Source organism: Pogoniulus pusillus, chromosome 5, assembly GCF_015220805.1.
Source record: "Pogoniulus pusillus isolate bPogPus1 chromosome 5, bPogPus1.pri, whole genome shotgun sequence".
Taxonomy (NCBI): Eukaryota; Metazoa; Chordata; class Aves; order Piciformes; family Lybiidae; genus Pogoniulus; species Pogoniulus pusillus.
Window position 1 is genome coordinate 22,889,184 of NC_087268.1, and position 23,206 is coordinate 22,912,389.

Sequence of the window (23,206 nt, forward strand, 5' to 3'; positions counted from 1 at the left end):
AAAATATTTCATATTAAAAGTTAGTTGAACTTTGCAAGTAGTGCAGGGTCTCTGGACATTATTTATGTGCACCTGAGAAATCAACACTTTAAAACATCAGTGGAGAATCTTGAGTATTTGTAACAACATTTAATGGCTCTATAGTTACATTTCTTTTTACCTTTACATTGTCTCAAACACTAACCTTTCCCAGAATATTTAATATTCAACAGCTTGTTTTAACTTACTTTAGATTCTTTAGGGGCGCAATCTTACTGCAATTTCTATTTTTTTTTTTCACCCCTCCTGCTCTATTTATGTGCAAGGGAAGAAATTCAGGCTTACTTTTTGGGCTGGATATTCTTTAAAATAGGAAATTTCCTTTTTTAAAAGTATGTTTAGGTCTGAGTGTTGATGTAACACATTGGTTTTGTGGGGTGAATGCCTCTTTCAAGCAAAATGCTTTAATAAAAAAAAACTAAGCAGGTACATACCCCCATTACTTTTCTGAAGCATCCCATTTCATGGATATTTTCCTTGTATTGGCTGCATTTGTAACCAGCTGCTGTGATTTTTCTAATCATCTTGCTGGAGCAGTCTGCCAGCAAGAGAGCAACAATGGCCTGGTCTGTTCTGTTCAACCATGCATTTACCACAGGAGGAAGAAGGTGAAGCTGTCCCACTTCCTGAGAGCTTGAGACTTTACAAATCAGTGCGAATGTTTGGTAAGGAAAGCCTTCAGGCAAGTAGTCACTTACACATAGCTACATAGTTTTTATGATGAATATATCTTTTTAAAAAAATTATTATTATTATTATTATAAAAACTACTACTTGTGTAAAACAGATATCAAAGAGCTGCAACTTTCAATAGATGTGATTAAGCTCATGTATAGCAATCTCTGTTCTCCCCCAAATATCAAAGATAGTAAACAGACACTTACTTGCTGCCTAAGCTCTCACAAAAAAAGTTGTTCTTCTCACATGCTGGCATCAAAATTCTCAGTAGCTTCATGAGGGCAGCTCCTGAACTGCTGCCGAAAGCTTAGCTTTCAATAGAGACTTTGATCTATCAGTAGGAGTCTAATTGGGACCCCATCAGTTCTCACTTGAAGCGTCCATATGCTTTCTTCTGAGTTAAACAGGTCACCACGAGTTAGTCTTAAACATTACCAGAACAAAGAAAGGAAGCCACGGATGACAGAGTTTCTGAAATTCAGAGCTGAACAGATTCTGGTGAGTTAATAAGAGGAATTGTTTGATTTATGGGCTTTTCCGACAGCTAAATCTAGGAAAAGAAATTATTCTCCCATGCAGGCTTTCAGGAATGATGCTTGAGAAGAGACAGGTGGAAAATACAAGCTTGTGGCCATGAGAAACTGTTGTTGAAGGACAACGAAGCAAGAGCAGAGTGTTAGTCCAAGGGATTTGCCTATGATTTTATCTTCAGAAGCTGTGTTAAATAAAACTGCAGTTTACTAGGAGAACTGAGAACTTTAACTTATTTTTTTGTTTTAATTGTTAGAGAAATAATGTAGAGCAGGGACAAATGTATCATGTAAGAGAAGCCTTTTTAGTCTGAGACAATGCAGCAATTATTTCTATAATGTTTCTCAGTAACAACAGTTGCAGAAATACTAAGAAAAACTCCCACAGTTTAATGATTTTTTTTCCTCTTTCCGTGGCTGGTTGCTTTTGCCAGATCACATATTCTCCTGAGGATTAACTCTGAACTGCAAATGAAAAGTTATTGCTAAATCCTGTTGCAGCAGAAAGCCTTCAGGTTCTTACCGTTAAGATTTGGCCATTGCCTCTCTCACAGAATCAACTGCTGGGGTTTTGGTTAATTACTTTTTTTTTTTAAGAACAGCCACATAGCAAATATATTTTGTAGGGGAAGGGTAGTGACTGCATTCAGTTAAGGTTATTTAATTCAATTAAAATAAAGGAGGGAGGTGGGGGGGAATCTGAAACAAGAGCAAATACGACTACTTTCTTCCATGGTCATTTGTTCACTTCAAAGGCTTGCAGTGTCAGCTGGCTTAACACTACAGAGATCTCATTCAATTCTCATTGCCTTTTACTAGTTTGCATAACCACACCTCTTCTTTTACTCTCTTGGGAGGGATATTTATTGTTTCGTTTATATGATCTGTGAAGCTACCAGCACACCCTGTGGATGCTACGCTTGAGGTCTCCTCTAACCATTTATCTTCTTTGATATCAGCTGCTTGTAGTAGCAAACTTCACCTCTTTTACACACCATTGCAATTAATAGTTTAACATAGAAAATCAACGTGCAATGTTTCTGTTTTAATTAGATAAAGCATCTCGGTGTGATGAGCTTTGTAACTTCTAATTTCAAAATTGACAACAGCATTGATTATTCTTTCTCAATAGACTGGGCTATAATCTCTCAGGTTGCTAAACACAAAGGAACAGCAGGATTTGTCTTGAGGTTTTCTTTTTGCACTGGTTCCCAGCTGTTGAATTCTGCTCAGCCTCCACACAACCGCTTTGTGCTAGTAGTGCTGTGCTGTAGCAGATTGCAGCTCAGGCACTAGAGTTTTAGATTCAAGGAGTGAGGTCTTGCCTCATTCAGCTACTGCCACAGCTGGGCTGCAGTTCTCAGCAGTTTCACAGAGGCTGCCTGCAAAGAGCTCTTCTCCAGTTGGACTAGGGGTTATGCCAGCCCTTTTTCCTAACTGAAATAAAACCCTTGAGGAATGTTTAACAAATATAATGGAAAGAGACTTGCTCTTTGGGCTGCTCTGGAGCCAACCTGGAGCCAGAGGCCTCCTCTGGTCTTAGGACTTGTATTGGACTGTGCAGTATTTTTTTTTTCCGTTTATCAAGGCATCATTTGCAAAAAAATTCTTTTTTACCTGTCATCAGACTGGGAAGTCATGAGGCAGACATTCTCCTTCCAGTCCAGCTGCAGTAAGGCAAGACTTCATTTGGATTTGTGAATTCAGCATTAATGTGGGTTTGGTAATTACTGCACAGGGATATGGCTGTCTCAGGAGGTACGAGGCACAGCTGGGATGTATTTTGTGTTCTGCAATGAGCAGCAGAAGGATGAATGCAGCATAGTGCATCTTCTAGCTGCATGATGTGGGAACTGCTTCAGTAGGGGTGCTAGGAAGCTTGCTGGAAGAGGGTTTGTTTGAAACTAAGTTAAAGCAGAAATGTAAGTGTGAAATTTGGCACCAGTTGCTGTTCCTTGAACATCCCCAAAGTGTGTTTATGTGTGATTTTCCCACTGAAAGAGATTATGAAGGAGCTATTTCATTGTTTGTACTGCATCCCTAGTGGATGATCTTTATAAATGGTGCCTGTTAATTTTGGTCATTGTGGCTCTTTGCAAACGCACTTAATTTTAGTTCTTATAAGCTGCTCTAGAAGCTGCTGCAAATTTCACTGTGTTGTAGAGATCTTTTGATAGGTGATAATTTAGAAATTTGTTTTAATCAAGCTAACCTGAGCTCTGCAGGTGAAAATATTTTTCAAGGTGGTATCATTTATCATCAGGAATGTTCATACCATAAAGTATTTTTGAATATTTGCCACTTTTACTTAGGAAAGTATGGAGGAAGATTTCTAGTTAAGAGGGCTGTTTAAAGAAGGAATAGTTTCTACCTGCTTGTTAGCACTAGCAAAATGTTTTCTTTCACCCCACACTGCACCTTCATAAATCTTTATTAACTATCTTCTAATTTCCTGACTAGGTAATTAAACTTTCTTGCTCTGTTTCATCAGTAGCAGAGAGAATTTCACCTGGCAGTCATGAAGGGCAGTGGGCTAATTACAGGGTGTTAACTGCCGGTGGAGCACCTGGGTACAGTGACTCTTTGTTCACCAATATGGTTAGATGGTCATAGTCTGCTTTATTTCCGTGATGCAGAGACTTATATGCATTCTAGCAAGAGGTGTGCTCCACCAAGATTGGTTACAAACAGAGGGTACAGGGTTACACGTAAGGCATGGATAGGGTAATATACCATAACAGTCTGAGAGTCAGCCTCTGGGGCTGGCTAAACTCTGCCCACCTACAGCTGGCACTCCATCCCCTGCAGCTGCATGTGGGGGGAACTACCCTGTGCCTGGTATCTTAGCTCCCAAGATGGATTCAAGGATGCTCCCAGCACGGGTTGCTCATGTTTATGATTTTATGTCCTCTGCTAGCAAGAATTTCTCCAACAACAGGGCCCTGAAGGAAAAAGTCAGAAGAACCTCAAAGTAAGCCTTGGACATATGTGAATGAAACAGATGTGTGCCTCAAAGCTAAACCTCCTGAAAAAGTGGCAAGGGAGAGGCAGGGACACTTCAGCAGGGCTTCTGTGGGAAACGAGGCAGCCAAACATACTCACTAGTAGGCACAAGAAAACTTACTGTGAGAGCCTTAAATACCCTTGTATACAGCTCAACCATCAGCCAAGGACCTAGCGTTTTCAACAAGGAACTCAATCTTTTGCAATCCATTGAAACTTGTGTGTGTGTGTGCGTGCTGCTGCTTTATACTTGCTTTCATAACCCTTAATACAGTTTTGTTTTTCAAAATGGGCAGTGTGGTGCTTGTGTGATCCTGCTTGGTTTACTTTAAAATTTCATAGTGTGCTGAATGGGGTTTATTCCATTTACAAACTGCAAATAGAATTTCCCACTGATGTTATTTTTTTCCAGTTGCATTACAGTAAGCAGCTCAGAAGCACAGGAGAGAAAGGACTTCACTGTTGCTAGCAGTGGACAGTTGCTTTTCACCTGAGCTGAAGCTTAGTGAACTTGCTGCCCTTGAATGACTCTTGTGACTCTTGAGGGACATTCTGGTAAAGCAGAAAATTAGAGCAGGTTGCTGTATGAGTGGGGGGAAATGGGAGATGTGTTCAGAAATGCTCACTACCTCCCACAGTGAGTTCTGCACCTCAGGCGATCCGTGTCTAACCAGGAATGCCTCGTCACCATCTGAGGAATTTCACATCATGGTCAGGCCAGTCAGCTGAGGGCTGAGTGTCAGCCAAACGCTCTTGTTACTGTCATGTGTGCTGGGCTCTGACTCTTGCCTAGTATGTTTTGATGTGGGCACCACCATTTTGTTTGAAGAAAACCTCCTTCTGGGTGTGCTGGGGCCCAGTCTATGGTGTAGTTACAGGTGGTGTCATGCAGGTTATGGTAGACAATAGGCCTGGAACACAAAGCCTATGAGGAGAGGCTGAGGGAGCTGGGGTTGTTTAGCTTGGAGAAGAGGAGGCTCAGGGGGGACCTCATTGTTGTCTACAACTACCTGAGGGGAGGTTGTAGCCAGGTGGGGTTGGTCTCTTCTCTCAGGTAACCAGCAACGGAACAAGGGGACACAGTCACAAGCTATGCCAGGGGAGGTCTAGGCTGGATGTTAGAAGGAAGTTCTTTCCAGAGAGTGATTGGCATTGGAATGGGCTGCCCAGGGAGGTGGTGCAGTCACCACCCTTGAGGTGTTCAAGAAAAGCCTGGATGAGTCCCTTAGTGCCATGCTCTAGTTGACTGGGTAGGGCTGGGTGGTAGGTTGGACTGGATGATCTTGGAGGTCTCTTCCAACCTGGTTGATTCTGTGATTCTATGATCTATATTAGCTTTGAAAAGTGACTTAATGGTTTGGAAAGGAGAGACTCAGTTCTGCCTAAAACTTCATGGGAAGGGAATTAGGTGCCTAGCCCTTAGAAACTGTGACACTTTAGAAACATTTACTACTGGTGTTGAGATGAAATAAAGAGACAGATGAAAACTCCCATAGGACCGTCTGGTAGAGGTGTCAAGATTGGCCCTGGGATACACAACTACCTCATTTATGTCTTCCAGGAGCCATAACCTGTCTACTGGGAGCCCATTTCCTTCTTACATTCGATTGATGCACTCAGGGAGTGTTTGGTCCAAACACTTGGCTGCTTTGCTTATCTTAGCTGATAGCACCTTAATCTATCATCTGCCTTACCCAGTTTTGAAGCCAGACCTAATCTGAGCAGGGGCTGGACTGGCAATCTGCAGAGATTCCTCCCACTTGGACTGCTCTTAATTCCATGTCCTTCTTCACAGTGGGGCATTGGGTGGCCTCAGATCTTCCAGGGAATATATGACTACAGACCAACATATTGTCTTCCCTGACCAAAAAGATACACAGATAGAGGTATAACTGACCTGTTTGTGAAAACTGCTATAGCTCCAACAGCTTGTGCTGGCAGACATTAGCAGCAGAATACCCAAAGCTAGGTCAAATGCTGGGCTGGTGGGACATTCAGTTTTGGACCAGAGATTTTAATCCAGATCTCCTGCATGCCCAATAAACCCTTGGGCTTCTTAATGCTTTAGGTTACCAGCCTAGTTTTAACCAGAATAACCACAGCTGTCTAGGAAAAACTTTCTTCTTATAGAATATCACTTACAGTGACATGTCATGGGCCAGGAGCATTTTCAAACAGGAAGATGTGAATAATAAACATTTTCATGGGTTCAAAAGGAGACTTCATGCCATAGAAGTCCAAAAAGGGCTGCAGAGAACAAACCTACCATTACCTGCTCAGGAACTGCAAATCCCCAGAGACTGTAGAAGGTGAGGTGTGATGGTTTGGGTGTTACCCACACCGCCCCTCCCCCCCCCCACTTTAGAAATCACCCAGACTAGACTCAGCCAGCTCTGGAAATATGAATGAAGCTTGTATTTACAGCTGGCACAATATACAAGCAGATATTTACAGTATATACAGTTATAGACAGAAATATACAAGGTAAAAAGGCAATATAGAAACACAACTCCCCTCCCAGAAACCTGAGTCCCCAGGTGGGACTCTCAACTGCCCCTTCACCTTCCCCCTGCCCCTCTCAACCTTACCCCAGTCCCAAGGAAGAATGGAGGTTCTGCCAGGGGGGTTAGGAAGTAAAGTGGATTAGAAAAAGAAACAGAGGGTGAGGTTAGAGATGCAGCTCAGCCAGTTCCCCAGCAGAAGCGAGACTACCTTTATCTATGTTTTGCTTTTATTCTTATACATCTCAACAAGCCTATGAGTGAAGTAGACATCACCACTGTTTTCCTTTCACAGCCTGTAATCTAATTCTTCTCAACAAAATGTTCTAGCTAGGCTCAAACTAGCATATGGGGCATAGGATTTACCATGAGGGGGAGTAGCTCTGAGTTATCAACGCTAAAAGGAAGGGCAAGAAGAGCCTCCACTCCTTCCTGGACCAGGAGGGGAACACTATAACTGATGATGAAGCAAAGGCAGAGGTCCTGAATGCCTTCTTCGCCTCAGTTTTCAACAGTAAGGAGGGAGGAGTTCAGGGCAAGTGGCCTCTTGAACTGGGGGATGGGGTCGGGGAGCAGTGTGTTCCCCTGGAAATTCATGAGGAATTAGTTCAGGACCTGCTGAGTCATCTGGACACCCACAAGTCCATGGGACCAGATGGGATCCATCCCAGGGTGCTGAGAGAGCTGGCAGCTGAGCTGGCCAAGCCACTCTCCATCATTTTCCATCAGTCCTGGCTCACCGGAGAGGTCCCAGGAGACTGGAAAATGGCCAAAGTGGTCCCCATCCACAAGAAGGGTCGGATGGAGGAACCTGGGAACTACAGACCTGTCAGCTTGACCTCAGTGCCAGGGAAACTGATGGAGCAGGTTCTCTTGGGGCCAATAACTGCGCACCTGAGGGATGGCAAAGAGCTCAGGTCCAGCCAGCATGGGTTTAGGAAGGGCAGATCCTGCCTTTCTAACCTGATCTCCTTCTATGATCAGGTGAGCCGCTTGGTGGATGTGGGGAGGCCTGTGGATGTGGTCTATCTGGACTTCAGCAAGGCCTTTGACACTGTCCCCCACAGCAAACTGCTGGCTAAGCTGTCAGCCCATGGCTTGGATGGCAACACTCTGTGCTGGGTTAGGAACTGGCGGGAGGGCCGGACCCAGAGAGTGGTGGTGAATGGTGCCACATCCAGCTGGCAGCTGTCACTAGTGATGTCCCTCAGGGATCAGTGCTGGGCCCCATCCTCTTTAACATCTTCATAGATGATCTGGATGAGGGCATCGAGTCAGTCATCAGCAAGTTTGCAGATGACACTAAGCTGGGGGCAGATGTGACTGAGTTGGAGGGCAGAGGGGCTCTGCAGCGGGACCTTGACTGCCTGCACAGATGGGCAGAGGCCAATGGGATGGGGTTCAGTAGCTCCAAGTGCAGGGTGCTGCACTTTGGCCACAACAACCCCATGGAGAGATACAGGCTGGGGTCGGAGTGGCTGGAGAGCAGCCAGACAGAGAGGGATCTGGGGGTGCTGATTGATACCCGCCTGAACATGAGCCAGCAGTGTGCCCAGGTGGCCAAGAGAGCCAGTGGCATCCTGGCCTGCATCAGGAATGGTGTGGTCAGCAGGAGCAGGGAGGTCATTCTGCCCCTGTACTCTGCACTGGTTAGACCTCACCTTGAGTACTGTGTTCAGTTCTGGGCCCCCCAGTTTAGGAAGGACATTGAGATGCTTGAGCGTGTCCAGAGAAGGGCGACGAGGCTGGTGAGAGGCCTTGAGCACAGCCCTACGAGGAGAGGCTGAGGGAGCTGGGATTGTTTAGCCTGGAGAAGAGCAGGCTCAGGGGGGACCTTATTGCTGTCTACAACTACCTGAGGGGTGGTTGTGGCCAGGAGGAGGTTGCTCTCTTCCCTCAGGTGGCCAGCACCAGAACGAGAGGACACAGCCTCAGGCTGCGCCAGGGGAAATTTAGGCTTGAGGTGAGGAGAAAGTTCTTCACTGAGAGAGTCATTGGACACTGGAATGGGCTGCCCGGGGAGGTGGTGGAGTCGTCGTCCCTGGGGCAGTTCAAGGCAAGGTTGGATGTGGCACTTGGTGCCATGGTCTAGCCTTGAGCTCTGTGGTAAAGGGTTGGACTTGATGATCTGTGAGGTCTCTTCCAACCCTGATGATACTGTGATACTGTTATGCTGGGCTGTCTGTCTGTAAGCATGGCCTTGGCTTTCTATGGATAGATTTACTGAGCTGTGACTGAACCTTAGTCTTACCGTGGTTCTTCCTGCCCAGACCACATTCTAATGTGGTGACATACCCTAACTATAGTCTTGCAACCTAATGACATGCTTTGCAGAAGATAAGTTTTTGTAAACACATCTATATCCCTAACTTTAAGGGAAGAGAATGAAAGGTTTTTGGTTTTTTTTGGTGTCATTGTCTATTTACTGTTATGCTAGGCTGTGGAGTTTTCATTTAATAGATAAGTTTGGGCAGCAGCAAGCTCGTTGTGCTTGTGCCTGCCTCTGCCCAATTTTTCCAGCTGAGCAAAAAAAAAAACAAAAAAAAAAAACAAACCAGAAGACAAATGGAGTTAAAAAAAATCTTTAGACTGAAAGAATCACCTTCTTTGAAAAAGTAGATGTAACATTCACACACACACAGACACTTATGATGCTTTAGTTAAGATCTGTTGCTCCATGTCCGTATCCTTGGTGACCCAAGATGAGTTAGCATTTCATACAGAGGGACTTCCATCCTGAACATTGTACAATGCTGAAACGTTTTTCTCATGAAGAAGGAAGCTAAGTAATTTCAGTGAACAATATGGTCTTTCATGGTGATGAATAATCTAAGGGTTTGGGGCTTTAAGTGCTGTGTATTTTTCTCCTTGACATTTGCTGTGCATCATCCTTGTTATCTCCAAGACCAACTAAGCAGTAAACTTTTTCATACCACCCATGATGATCTTAACTGGACCTGTGTTGATGGAAAGGATGCTTTGTCTCAGCCCATCCTTGAAGACAGTTTTCAGGTGTTCTTCACCAGTGGTGGCTATGTTTATCGTTCCACTTTTTCTCTTCTGGATTTGGGTGTTAACTTTTGCATACATTTTCCCTCCTCTGTTTTATGTGACTAGTCATAGGTGCTGATTCCAGTCTTACTGGACACAGTTTAATGTGGATCAGAAACGCATGTCTGAATCAAATCTCCTCACTACCCTCCTGCACTGTGCTTTGGTTTCTATGGTGGAAAAGTCTCAGTGTGCACAATCTTTACTTTTGATTGAAATTGAACCAAGAGATATACTCTTACTCCTGATGGGCATTCTGTCCACAGGGCCAGACTAGGACTAGTCCTCACTAAGCTTTCTGAGGTGGATATAACATGGACTTTAGATTCTTAGCATCAATCCTTTGCCCTAGAGATTAATTCCTATTGTCCTACGCTACCAACTAACACGGACATAGCCACAGGAAGCCTGAGGACTACTTATGTCTTTTATTGCTGTTTGGGGCAACAGAGCCAGAGCAGGGCGATATATGGGATATTGTAATGTGCTTCTGTTCCTGCCTTCTCCTCACAGCCCAGAACAAATGTGCTTCTCTCATTACTAGGTTAGTTCCAGCAGGACAAGGGAGGTTATTCTTCCCCTGTACTCAGCACTGGTCAGGCCACACCTTGAGTACTGTGTCCAGTTCTGGGCCCCTCAATTCAAGAAAGATGTTGAGGTGCTGGAACATGTCCAGAGAAGGGCAACGAAGCTGGTGAGGGGCCTGGAACACAAATCCTATGAGGAGAGGTTGAGGGAGCTGGGCCTGTTTAGCCTGGAGAAGAGGAGGCTCAGGGGTGATCTTATTACTGTCTACAACTACCTGAAGGGGCATTGTAGCCAGGTGGGGGTTGGTCTCTTCTCCCAGGTAACCAGCAATAGAACAAGGGGACGCAGTCTCAAGTTGTGCCAGGGTAGGTATAGGCTGGATGTTAGGAAGAAGTTCTTCACAGAGAGAGTGATTTCCCATTGGAATGGGCTGCCCAGGGAGGTGGTGGAGGCACCGTCCCTGGGGGTGTTCAAGAAAAGACTGGATGAGGCACTCAGTGCCATGGTCTAGTTGACTGGCTAGGGCTGGGTGATAGGTTGGACTGGATGATCTTGGAGGTCTCTTCCAACCTGATTGATTCTATGATTCTATGATTCTATGATTCTCTAATGTTTCTCTTTGGTCATGTTGATATCTGCTTTTATTTCTCTTTTAGACTGGCTGTGTGTGATGCACTCACATGCAGATGATGTTTCATCTCTTAATGGAAAAAGAAAGTCTCTGAAACTCCTCACCAGGGAAACCATGCTTTGCAGGGACACTAGATGCTTCAGTGAGAAGCCAGCAAATCTCATTCACAATAATATAAGTGGTAAATTGCTATAAAAAAAAAAAAACAACCAGAACTTCACATACAATCACACTTGATTTGGAGTTGAGCAGGGACCTGCTGTATCAGGAGATAAACCCCATGGATTTCTGTTTTCTGTTTTCAGGGCATTTGGTGGAACATGAGTAATTTATGCAATGCATCACATGGTCACTCATGTTTGGCAGGCAGCGGACATGTGTGGTGTTGTGGATACATATTCTAGCCCCTGTATGTGTCAAATGTATGAAACTTGTAACTTCAAAGTGTATATTTTTACAAAGGCTGCATGGTCATAATGTCCTGAGAATATTACCTTTTGTTAGTTTTTTCTGTGCATCTGATTTCATGGCATGGTCCTAGTGGAATAACAGGCAGTTCTAGTACCAGAACCCAATGTATCTGGGTAAGTCCTTGTAAGGAAATCATCTTAGGTGACACATTCGACATCCTGATGCAACTCCTGAATGTACTGAAGAGTTTATGATTGAGGATTTCAGCAGGACTGTTTTGTCATTCTCTCTCTCTGATCCTCATAGCACATTTTTTGCATCTCTTTCTGCTATTATTCTTTATGAATTCAGTGGGTTTAAGTCTCATCTCTGTCACAACATACGTGCCTCAGCTTCACTAACGTGAATGCTCTGAATAAAGAAATAGTAAACCAGCTCATTTGCATGCACATAGAAACCACAATGAAACTAAGCCACTGCAGTCTGGCTGAAACTGTGAAGCCACAGATAACTTAAGTTCAATTTCAAAACTTATTTTTCTGTTTTGCCCAAAGTAGAAAGAAGTAAATATTTGCCACTGACTTCAATAAAGGCAAATTTCTTCTCATTTCAAGAAAATGAAGCATCTTTATACAGTTGGCTTTTAGACGTGAATACCCAAGGAAAATAGCTGACAAAGAGCTACAGTTTGACGCTGAATGTATCTGCTGTTTTGCGGTAGGTGCTGGTGGGGATCATTCAGTGATACTCAGTGACAGGACAGGTGGCAATGGACATAAACTCAATCACAGGAAATTCCACTCCAGCATGAGAAAACACTTTTTACTGTGAGGCTGACAAAGCACTGGAACAGGTTGCCCAGAGAAGTTGTGGTCTCCTTCTCTAGAGATCTTCAAACCAGCTGAAGGCATTCTTGTGTGACCTGCCCTAAATGGTCCCGTTTTGCTGGGGGAGGGTGGACTTGATAGTCGCTGGAGGTCCTTTCCAATCACTAGCAATCTATCACTCTGTGGTAGAGAGGCAATACTGGGGCAGGGCCAGTGCACTGTGACCACACTTCCAGGTTTGCAGTGGTAACATGCTTGAAACGTTCCACTTAAGACTGTCATTGCACAGCTTGTGATTTCTCCTTTGCTAGCTTCCGATGCTAGATGGTCAGGAAGCAGCCTTTAACTGGTAACTGTTTTGATGGCAGTGATTTTGTGCTCCGGTTCTGGGGTAAATGTTTCTGAAGTTGCATTTCTTGTGGATAACAGCATGGGGAGTCTTGATATTTTCCCCAGCTAACCATTTTCCTGTCGCTTCTTTCTCTGATCAGCTACAAAAAATGGTCTGAGTCATACAAAATCCACTGAAAGCATAAGGCAATTTACCCTGTACAAAATCCCCTGTGTTTAGAACAGGCAGTGCACAGGGCTGCTGCTGGATTGGCAGTGCTGTCTCTCTCCATTATGCGCTTGGTGGAAACAGGAGAAAGTACACTTAGGATGTATTTTCAATATACAAGAGATTATTTTACTCTTTTCCTGGCTGACCATAGATAATGCTGCTGCTGCTGGACTTGCAAAACTGTTGTGGTGGCTTAAGACTGGTTTAATCTCAAACATTTTCAATGACTGATGAGATAAAGTGTGTTGATACAATGTTTAGATGTAGGAGATCTGAGACAGAAGGTTTTTATGGTTTAATTTGGGCTACGCAAAATGTTAGTGGCACTGACTAAAAGTCAGTGTTCTGCCTGTAGAGTTCTATTTTAACTCACTACCTCCACTTCCTCAGGATTCATGTGCCAGTCAGTGCTTACATCTCATGCAGTTATCAGGGCTATGGAATGTTTGATGTGCAGTTTATGATTTATCACAGTATCACATCATCATCAGGGTTGGAAGAGACCTCACAGATCATCAAGTCCAACCCTTTACCACAGAGCTCAAGGCTAGACCATGGCACCAAGTGCCATGTTCAACCTTGCCTTGAACAGCCCCAGGGACGGCGACTCCACCACCTCCCCGGGCAGCCCATTCCAGTGTCCAGTGACTCTCTCAGTGAAGAACTTTCTCCTCACCTCCAGCCTAAATTTCCCCTGGCGTAGCCTGAGGCTGTGTCCTCTCGTTCTGGTGCTGGCCACCTGAGAGAAGAGAGCAACCTCTTCCTGGCCACAACCACCCCTCAGGTAGTTGTAGACAGCAATAAGGTCCTCCCTGAGCCTGCTCTTCTCCAGGCTAAACAATCCCAGCTCCCTCAGCCTCTCCTCGTAGGGCTGTGCTCAAGGCCTCTCACCAGCCTCGTTGCCCTTCTCTGGACACGCTCAAGCATCTCAATGTCCTTCCTAAACTGGGGGGCCCAGAACTGAACACAGTAGTCAAGGTGAGGTCTAACCAGTGCAGAGTACAGGGGCAGAATGACCTCCCTGCTCCTGCTGACCACACCATTCCTGATGCAGGCCAGGATGCCATTGGCTCTCTTGGCCACCTGGGCACACTGCTGGCTCATGTTCAGGCGGGTATCAATCAGCACCCCCAGATCCCTCTCTGTCTGGCTGCTCTCCAGCCACTCCAACCCCAGCCTGTATCTCTGCATGGGGTTGTTGTGGCCAAAGTGCAGCACCCTGCACTTGGAGCTATTGAATGCCATCCCCTTGGACTCTGCCCATCTGTCCAGGCGGTCAAGGTCCCACTGCAGAGCCCTTCTGCCCCCCAATCCAGCCACATCTGCCCCCAGCTTAGTGTCATCTGCAAACTTGCTGATGACTGACTCGATGCCCTCATCCAGATCATCTATGAAGATGTTAAAGAGGATGGGGCCCAGCACTGATCCCTGAGGGACACCACTAGTGACTGGCCGCCAGCTGGATGTGGCACCATTCACCACCACTCTCTGGGTCTGTCCCACCAGCCAGTTCCTAACCCAGCACAGAGTGTTGCCATCCAAGCCATGGGCTGACAGCTTAGCCAGCAGTTTGCTGTGGGGGACAGTGTCAAAGGCCTTGCTGAAGTCCAGATAGACCACATCCACAGGCCTCCCCACATCCACCAAGCGGCTCACCTGATCATAGAAGGAGATCAAGTTAGAAAGGCAGGATCTGCCCTTCCTAAACCCATGCTGGCTGGACCTGAGCCCTTTGCCATCCCTCAGGTGCGCTCTTATCACCCCCAAGATAACCTGCTCCATCAGTTTCCCTGGCACTGAGGTCAGGCTGACAGGTCTATAGTTCCCAGGTTCCTCCATCCGACCCTTCTTGTGGATGGGGACCACGTTGGCCATTTTCCAGTCTCCTGGGACCTCTGTTTATGGTCACTGTCTTTCTTGAGAGAGCTTGGAAAAGAGAAATACAGAAGTGAAATGCTCACCTCCAAGTTTAGCAGTGCTGAAACATCATATTGTTTCATATATAAGGCATGCAGCATGCACGTGACCCATATATTAATCACCCTGTGGATATATTCTGTGATGTCCAAGTCCTGAGAAGCTCAAAGATTGCACTTGAAGTGCTGGCTGTATGTTAGACAAACACAGTAAGAACTCAGAGATAATTGCCTTCTTCGATTAGCTAACTGATTCAAAGAAGAATAAAAAAAAAACCAATAGAGGTAAGAAAAGCAATGGGAAAAATAATGTAAAATAATTATTTTTGAACCCTCAGAATCCTTTTATGTGTGTGGTATAGATACTATGTATCTATATACTCCGCAGGACTGGGCTGGGTTTGTGGCAGAGATAATCCATGTGTGTACCTGAGAGGGTGTTAAGCTTCAGGAGCAGGCTGAGCTTGGTGTTTTTCCTTTGTATTTCCTGGCTATTTGCCAGCGTGAAGGGGAGAAGAACAAATGTAACATATAAATAAATACAAAGGAACATTGGTGTAAGGACAATGGAGATCACCAGCCTGTGGCAGGGCAGTCTCTTCAATGCCAACTATGATGTGCAAAGGTTTATTGTTGGGTCCAAACGAGCCATCTTCATGCTGCGTGATGGTGGCTACGCCTGGGAGATCAAAGACTTCCTGATCAATCAGGAAAGGTGTGCAGATGTTACTGTGGAAGGTCAGGTTTATCCTGGCAAAGGAGCAGAAGAAAATGAGAAAGGCAGAAACAAAACCAAACCGGAAAAAGCAAAGAAGAAAGATGCAGACAAGAAATCCAATAGCATTGAAGAGGACAACAGGGCCACCAAACAGAGAGAGCATCTATGATGGAGGCATGAATCAAACTGAGTGCTGCTCTGCTGCCTCTGGAAGGGAAACTCATTCTCCATACAATTGTTGGTGTTACTTGGGGGAAGGAAGAAAGCAGAGATTCCTGAGGTTCAAAGATTGGTGTGCTGAAATTCACCAGGTTACTTATTAACATTGGCCATGTGTTTAGTTACAGGAAAGGTAATGGTTAATGGCAGCAACTCCCTGCTTTCAGTTTTGTTTTTTGCATGCCTTTGTTGATTAAAATTAACATAGAAGTGTGTGTGTCTAACATCACAACATGGAAAAAAAATTTTTTTCAAGGCAAGATTGGACATGGCACTTGGTGCCATGGTCTAGCCTTGAGCTCTGTGGTAAAGGGTTGGACTTGATGATCTGTGAGGTCTCTTCCAACCCTGATAATACTGTGATACTGTGACAACTACCGTATATGAAAGAGTAGTGTCATATTTATAGAGTTAAAGGGCTCGTCCTTATCTTCTCATCTCCAAATTCCAAACTTAGACCAACCTGTTTCAGTCAATGCTGGCATCTCTGCCCTGTTGCTCTACTTTGCTTATGATTTCCAAAACTTGACAAGTTTTTAGACTTTAAGGACATTGAGGTTCTGGAGGTTCTGGAGCGTGTTCAGAGAAGGGCAGCAAGGCTGGTCAAGGGCCTCAGTATGTGGCCTATGAGAAGCGTCTGAGGGAGCTGGATTGTTCAGCCTAGAGAAGAGGAGGCTGAGGGGAGACTTCTTTGCTCTCTACAACTACCTGAGGGGAGGTTGGAGCAGGGAGGGGCAGCCTCTTCTCCTTGGTGTCAAGGAAGAAATGGTTTCAAGCTGCATCAGGAGAGGTTCAGGCTGAATGCTCAGAAACATTTCTTCACAGAGAGGGTTACCAAACTTTGGAATGGTCTGCCCAGGGTAGTGGTGGAGTTGCCATCCCAGGAGGTGTTTAAGCAGCATGTTTAGGATTGACCCTAAATGGGGTTGAAGGTTGAACTGGATGATCTTTGAGGTGTCTTCCAACTGGATGTTTTCTCTGCCTGATTTGAGATGTTAGTGTTGCCTTCAGCAATCAAAAGCAACTACAGAGGAGAGAGAGCATGGCTCTTGTCAGAGGTGTACAGTAAAAGACAAGAAGAGGCAGACACAAACTATTGCAAGAAAAATTCTGTTTGCATGTAAGAATTTTTTTCTCATGCTGTGCTTAGGTCAGCACTGCAACAGGGAGAGAGAGGCTGAACAAACTCCATCCTGGGAAATACTCAAAATGTGGCAGAACAAGGCCCTGAGCAACCTCAAAGCAGTTTGACATTAGCCTTGGTTTGGGCAGAGTTTGAACCAGAAGACCTCCACAGGTCTTTCCAACCTGAATTATTTTGTGATGCATATCCCATAGTTGTGTGAGAAAGCAGCCTCCTATAAGGCGTTTTCTTTTTTACCTGTTAAAAGGAAGACAGTTTATGTTCAATTTCCTGTACCTCTTGTTATGCCACACAGTGAGTTACAGAAACAGCATGGGACAATGAGATACTCCTTAGAAGGTCCTTGCTTGTGCTACAGGAGAGCACACGCACATGTGGGTGCTGAGTACCAGGACCCCACCTGAACAAGCAAGGCTGACTTTCCAGTGATGCAGCTGCCCAAACAGCAGTGTCTGTGGGGCCTACTGACCTGAACAAGCTCTTCTTAGGTACAGGGGTCCCTTTAAGCAGCTTCCCAAGCAGAAGCTGTGACTGAGGTGTGGCAGGTTTGAAGTAAGAATTGAATCAAGCAGAAGAGCACATAAGTAAGTCCCTGTCTAGCATGGTGCATTGAAAGGTGTTTCTGCATGCTCAGAAGCTTAGGGCTGAGAAGTGAAGCTGCAGGCATCAGCATTCTTCATCATCTGTTTCCTCCTTTATAGGGTGAATGTATGAGCTCCTCCAGTGGGGCTGCAGTCCTTAGGAACAAAGACTTGGAGATGCCCCGTTGGCTACAGCAGCTTAAGGGGAGAGAGCAGAGCCACTCCTCCCTTGGAGGGTTCATTTTGAGACACTTCTGCTTTTACTGCTGGAAAATCCAATTAAAATCTAATGTCTGGCTAAAGTTAGTATCTTCATTGCAAAAGCGTAATGAGTTCTTTGCATTTTGTGTGTCTTTCAGCTAATGAGTTCTCCCTTTTTTTACAGAAGCTCTGAAGACAGATTTTTATTATCTTTTTTTTTTTTTTTAATTATTATTATTGGAAAGGAAACAATCTGAATACAGTACCTCTTAGACATCTTGCCCATGTCAAGGGCTGCCAAAGCATGTAGAATATGATTACTGCTTCCCATTTAATTGCTGAAGTGGCTCTATAAATAACTGTTCAATGAAAATTGCTGGCAGAAGCATCACTTCTTAAACAGGAAAATGAACAAAAAAAAACCTCAATAACTGGATGCTTTTATTGTCTAAGCCTCCTAGAAGTTTTATAGGTCCAAAATGAACAGATTACTGTGAGGATTTTTTAAATAACTCCTTCTACTGTGATAACCATTTCTGTTTTCCCTGGTTGCTAACAGCAATCTGTGAAGGCAAGGTCTAAAATCCAAACTCCAGTTGATACTGACGCTGATATATTTCCTGAGCTAGAAAATTAACCTCAAATGCTTTGCGGATCATGAACTGAAAGAAAGTCTGTCCAGTGGGACTTCCACAGCATTTGGAGCTTGAGAGAGACTCTTGACTGCAGCTCTCACATTTTTATGACACATCTGCACACTTCAGCTGATTTTCTAAGAGTTGGACTGAGCAGCATGCCTTGTCTAAGCAGATGTCTCAGTGATAACTCTAGTCAAGAAGACATTGCCAGGCTGCTGCCCTCAGTAGCTTGTTTCACTAGTTAATCAACATGAAGACTTAAAGAACAAGTAATAAAATTGGTGCTGTATTTCCTCTTTCAATCTGTCTGGCTTTGGGTTTCAGCAATCAGCGTCATGCCTTGTTCTATAGGCTCAAGAGTCTTTTAGTGTCAGTCATTTTCTCTCCTTGCTTCATTCTCTGTAAATTTATTACATTCCTTTTTCCTACACCTGTTATTTGCATAGGTCTGTTTACAGACACACTTGTTCTGAATGAGACCAGATGAGTGCCTTAAAATCAATTTATAACCATAAAAAATTCAAAGGTCAATACTGTCCACTAAGAAAAAGGTGTCTCAGTAATTTGGGGGTATATAACCCTAAGGTAAAGGTGTCTCTACTTCCAAAGGGAAACTTCTGACACCAATACTTGGGCTAAGTTACTGTTTTCCCTTATATTTTGAAACACAGAAAGTTATGCATTCTTCTACAAATGCTATACGTACTTTTATTAGTCATTCACAGATTATACTTTTTTTTTTAAACTCATTGATTCTCTCCTCTAGAAATCATCTCAGAGGGCCAACTTTTTGGCTTTAATGAAACAGAGGATAAACAAATTATTATTTTTTTGAGAAACAGGATACTCTTACCCACAGACTGCTTTAAAGCCCCATAAACCAGAAAAAAACACATTTAGCATATCGAATGTAACACGTTTCACCCACACTTTAAAAAAGATATTGAATGGAATAAATATAACTTAAAAAAAAATCACTAAACAAGAAGCTCGCTGAGCTACAGCTTCAAGCATCAGAGGGACTTAATTTACTTTGATATTTAGCTTTAAAATACAGATGACTTAGATGTGAGAGAAAGCTAATAATTCAGAATTTTGTGTTGCTTTCTTTACTCAGAACTGTTTGTGTGGTGAGAGGCCTTGAGCACAAGCCCTATGAGGAGAGGCTGAGGGAGCGGGGATTGTTTAGCCTGGAGAAGAGGAGGCTCAGGGGTGACTTTATTGCTGTCTACAACTACCTGAAGGGTGGTTGTGGCCAGGAGGAGGTTGCTCTCTTCTGTTGCCGTCCCTGGAGCTGTTCAAGGCAAGATTGGACGTGGCACTTGATGCCATGGTCTAGCCTTGAGCTCTGTGGTAAAGGGTTGGACTTGATGATCTGTGAGGTCTCTTCCAACTCTGATGATAGTGTGAGGTAATTTTTATGAGCTTTAATAAATTATTTTATCTAATAATTATTCATAACCTAGCTATTGTCTTGTATGCAGCAAAAGAAACAGATGTCTGCAGTTTAACGTGGAATTCGTGCATTACCTTTGCATGTCTCCTGAAGCACAACCCATGATTAATTTTAAGACCTTGGAATACACAGAAGTACCTAGTCTTCCACTTTCTTACGACTGCTAGGGTGAGATTTCCAAATTGTATCTTGGTAAAGAAAAATTCTCTATTCCACCAAAGTTGCTGCAAAGTTTAGATAGGTCAAATTATGTCTTTGAAGATAATAGTCCTTGTTCCCACTTACCTCAGCATTCATTTACGCTGCTTTGACAGTGGAAGTGGGATTTAGAGTAAGTGCAAATGTATCTTGCTGTAGCTTTATGGTAGGGAGGAGTCATTAGTGCATCAGGCCAAAGAAGTTTATCTCTTTCCCCCCTTCTTATTTGTACCTGTGTCCTACAGTGGGAATAGCATGTCATGTCTAGAATATAAGGATAGAGACCAAGAGCAGAGTGAAGCCAATTGTCTCACAACAAGGTGATAATTTCTTCTGACCTTCTGTTGAGTTTTATCACCTACAGATTACATTTTCAGGGCCTGTTATTCAATAGGGATTTTAAAAGGAAAAGTACGATGATGAAGAGCTAGAGATGAAACAAACTCGTCTGAACTTTTTGAAAGCTTTGAGCTGGCTGTGCTTGTGGCTCTCCCCTGGCACAAGACGATCACAGTGCTCATGTGTGCTCAGCACTCTGCCCTGTATGACAGCCAAAGTCACTATGGGATTTTTTCACTTCCATCTGAGCTGTTGGTGGCTATACAAATTCAAGTGAGAATAAAGAAAGAAAGGTGGGCACCTGACTGCCTCCCCTCCTTCTGTTTAATTGTCATGATGTCACATTGCTCTGTAGGTCAGTGGTGAGTTTTTTGATTGTGTAAGGGTGTCATGTCACGTTGGACTTAGTGTCTGAAAGCCAAAATTACATGAAGGACTGGAGGATCATGTGGCTATTCTTCCAGCCAAGTTTCCCTCAGGTCTTTAAGCAGCTGCTTCAGAAATACTTTCCTGCTGCAGACCCTTCTGAAGACTTAGAGGAACTCACAGAAGGGCTCACTAATGACTCTTCTGTGCAGTGAACTTTCTACCTAGGAATGCACTGTCTTCCATGCGTGCCAACAGACACAGTTGCTCATCAGGGGCAGTTTGCTTAAAATAATCTGATCAGAGGCCATCCTTGTTCTCCCTTTCAGAAAAAAAACACACTCAGGTGTGTTTTCACACACAGGACAGATGTTTTGATGAACAGAACCTGTTACTGCTACAACTATAAGGCACTTCCTCAAAGTATCAAAATAATTTGTGATTTTGCTGAATGAGACCTGGACAAATGTTATTTAGCAGACAAGGGACACCTTAGCTGTGAGACAAACTTAAATGCATAGTAAAGCAGGGAACAGAGAGTGCTGTCTCTGGTCTCTAGTTCTGTGGCAGCTACTAGGCTGTGGCTTAACGTCCACTTCCTAAATACTTAGAGCAATCCTTAGTGGCTGGAACATTTAAATTGCTTGGTCACTTTGGAGATTTCTTTTTGCTCTTCCTTTTCATTGTGGGAAGAAAGCTCTGTTACTGTGTTCATGTTGGGAACACCTAATTCCCAGGGACACCTGAATAAAATAATTCATAATCATGTGAAATAGTGTTTGTTGTGGGTGAGGGAAAAGGAAAGGCTGTAGTCTGCAGGGAGCAGTGCCAGAAGATGCAAGTACACCAGCTGCAGCATTGATATTCATAAACCTCCTCTTCTACTGTGCATTGAGGTTGGTCTGTTGTCCTTCACTTCCTACCTTTCCTATACCCACATTGCCAACAAGTACATTTTCTCTGTGTGATTTTGACTTTCTGGCCTGGAGATTGCATGATTCAATCTTCCTATCAAAGTCAGGACCTGGGCAACTTCTTTTTATGACCAAATATCTCTCACAAGCTAAGTATTTAAAGCCTGTTTTACATCTCTGAAGGGCTTGATCCAAAGCCAGTGAAGTCAGTGGAAGAACTCTCACTAGCCTTGGTGCATTTTGGATAAATCCCTGAGACGCAGCTCACATTCCATACATTTTACCTTGGATTTGGATTTTCATAAGCTTTAAAAACTGCCAGCTTCACAAGTCTACATCCCGTAGCATGTGCTTTCTGCCTTTTGGTTTTGTAAGAATGCTTTAAGCTGAGAGAGAAGTTAATGAATTTGTCAGGACTATAACGTGACACAGTCCTTTCAACAGCACAGAAATACCAGTTTTCCTTGAAGATGTTGTGATTCCTTCTAGGATATGGTTGTTTCTGTCTAAGAAATATGAATGTAGATAAAAGCAGAGTGACTTGCATCGTGGGGCAGCTGGAGAGCAGTAGGGTGCTAATGGAGTGCCCAAATAAAAAAAAGGATGTTCTAAATATGCCTGTTTGCATTTTCACCCTTGCTCACACAGTGTAGGCTTGGATCATTTTTAATTCATATCAGAGCAGTTTATTAGAATAGCACTGAAATTTCTAATCCAAACTGAGGCTTATTAACTCAATCAAGTCTGACCCTGTCCCAGCTAAAAATCAAAGCAAAACTTTGATAGGAACAGAACTAAATCCCTTCAGTTTTCTGGAAAATAGAATAAGTACTAACAACACCTGAAATCAGCACATTTTACATCCATTTTACAGGGTCACTGTAAGGCTCATGAAATTCTTTGCTGTTTGCCTCGACTGCCTCAGGTATAATTTTTGCATTAGTTTCTTTGTAAAATGGGAAATAATTCTGTCCTGTGGTGATGAGTAGATTTGGAATATAGTTAAGAAACTATTTAGTACATGAAGGAAATAGTTTTAAAAAGTAAACAAGAACCATGACTTTTTGGAGCATTGCATATGGAAATAGTTCTATACAAATTACTTAACTAGCTCTCTCAAGGTCCTCTCTTTGGTTTAATCATCTTGGATATATTATGTCCACTGTCAACAAATCATCTAGCAGTTATTTTTACCCGCACTGAAATAAAAACTCCAGCCATGTCAGTAGGCTATGAGTAATTCATCCTGAAAACCACAATCATAAGCAGTACGCTGCTTTGTATGCCAGTTAAAATGGTTGCTTCACCAAAGTGCATTTCACAAACCAAACTTGAGTCTGATAATACTAGGACAAAGAGGCAGGCTGAAAACTCTACATCTGTCTCACTGCTACCTCCTTTTACACTTGGGTCCTGTAGGAAAAAGATCTATTTTATTCATCTTTAATGCATGTTTGGAACAAAGGAGAAGCCATTGATATTGTGAACTCTCCTCTCCTGCAACTGTTGGTATTATCTTTTTCTGTGGTACAGTTGCCAAGGCATGTGGAGATTCTACTTCCTTTGCACAAAGAGACTCCTTATCGTCGTCTTTTCTATGAAGTAAATTTTGGCTAACAACAGACATTGCTTATCAGTATTCTGGTTGCTGCAGCAGTTTCAAACACCTGCAGTTTATCAAGTTAGATATAAGAACGATTGACACAGCAGCAGTAACAATCATCTAGACATGTCATTCAGGAGCAACAACACATT

At 43.7% G+C, this 23,206-nt stretch overlaps 1 protein-coding gene across 1 annotated transcript in view; it reads left to right on the forward strand.

Annotated features, from left to right (window-relative positions):
- Window positions 1–648: 648 nt before the first annotated feature.
- OCA2 (OCA2 melanosomal transmembrane protein) overlaps window positions 649–23,206 on the forward strand; it is a 245,780-nt gene continuing 223,222 nt past the window's right edge. The window contains exon 1 of the mRNA XM_064143512.1: window positions 649–704. The gene's annotated coding sequence lies outside the window, so the exon portion shown is untranslated. The remainder of the gene's footprint in view (window positions 705–23,206) is intronic.